Here is a 1,853-nt window from a genome sequence, read left to right on the forward strand (position 1 = left end):
TTACTTTATTAATATAAATTATATATATATATAGTAGAAAATTATTGTGCCGTTTTTGTGTACTGATCATCATTAAATATATGAGCTCATCTGTAGTGCTGCTGGACTGCTGGAAGGTTAAACACAAGATGCAAGATGTGATTTTCTTTTCTTTTTTTTAAGTGAATGGCTTGTTTCTTCTTTTTGTTGGGATTGGACTCCAGTTGTCTGTAAGCCGGTTGAAAACCTCAACCCCATCTCTTTAGTTCTTCAAAAAGAATCCTCAATTCTTTGCTCTACTGGATATAGGCGGAATGTCAGTCTTCCAGAGAAAGATCCAGAAAGTCTTACTTGGATTGTGCCTGTAGCTTTTTGATGCCCAGGGACAAAAAAAAAAGGAGAAGAAAAAAATGTGTTGATGTGCTGTTGGGTTTCTATTGTGTGAGAGGCCAAACAGTAAGAAAGAGACAAAGAGAGCTGGAGAAACAGACAAGACAGTTGGTGGTCCTGTTGCAAGGTTGTTTTGGTTTATGTTTCCATGGATTTTCTGTGATTTTTGCTGTTTGTTTTACAGTAAGAGCCCAGTAAAATGTTCTGTTTAAACTGTGTAGGTGCACATCAATTCCTTCAGTAAGCATTCTTGTGAATATTAGACAGATTTTTTTGGATAGTTATTTGACTTATATTTGGGTAATGCATTACAAGTAACGTGAGTTACGTAATCAGATTACTTTTTTAGTAACTAAATTTGCAATGAAATATCCAAGTTATTTTTTCAACAAAGTAACCCAAGTTACTTTGCTTTTCCACATTTATTTACTAAGTTGAAAAAAAACAAAAACCTCATGTTTTTTTTATTATTTAAAGGCAAATAAGAATGCCCAGCCCAAGTGATAAGTAATGCATAAGCAACGTAATGCATTACTTTCTGTAAAAAGTAACTAAGTAACGCAATTAGTTACTTTTTTTATGAGTAACGCAATATTGTAATGCATTACTTTTAAAAGTGACTTTTTTCATACAATAGATTTTGTCCAGTTTATTTTTTTTTTCTCTCACTGAAAAATAATGACTATCATACATTTTTGCAATGATTTACAGAAGACACCCACTACAATGTCATTCATTGTAACTAGTGGTCGACCAATATATCGGCCGATATTTGGCATTTTTTAAATATCGGCATCGGCCGATAAGTTTTCCTGTTTGGCCGATACATTCTAGACGGGACTTTTATTTTGACGGCGCTGAGAACGGCAGCACACAGTGCTTACATTCTCCCTCTTGTTAGCTGTTGTCGTTCAGTTCTGTCTAATATGGATTATCTAATACGTCTGTCTAATAATCAGATAGAACGGTTAAACAAAGGAATTAAAATGTATACAAAAAGTATTATAACGATTGCTTTTATATTATTAGTAATAGAAAGGCAAACATTATAATACTTTCTTGTTTGCCATCAGCATTCAGCAAATACGCATTTATATAATTTAAACAAATCTTTGAATGTCTAATGAACATCTAATTTCAAAAACCTTTCAAACTTAGTTGGATCCAGTTGTGAGATCTTGTGACGTGTGCATTTGTATCCTGCACAATCACGTGTTCTCTGCGTGACGGTCGATCCGTGCGAATTGAATGCGGACAGGAGGAGAGTTCAGCTTCACTGGAGAAACGCGATCAACAGACTTTAAACTCGTGATTTTAAATTATGCTGCGCTTTATGCATTTGCCCACTGTCATATTCATGTAATTTTCACTGTGTGCTGTATGTAAAATGAGTGTTACCATGGCTTTATTTGAAAAAATATGATTAATGCACACAAACTTCCCAGAATACTGAGAGCTCTGTTGGTTACAGTTTACTTCCTTTT

This window comes from Sinocyclocheilus rhinocerous, unplaced genomic scaffold (genome assembly GCF_001515625.1).
Source record: "Sinocyclocheilus rhinocerous isolate Xijiao unplaced genomic scaffold, SAMN03320098_v1.1 scaffold1268, whole genome shotgun sequence".
Taxonomy (NCBI): domain Eukaryota; kingdom Metazoa; phylum Chordata; class Actinopteri; order Cypriniformes; family Cyprinidae; genus Sinocyclocheilus; species Sinocyclocheilus rhinocerous.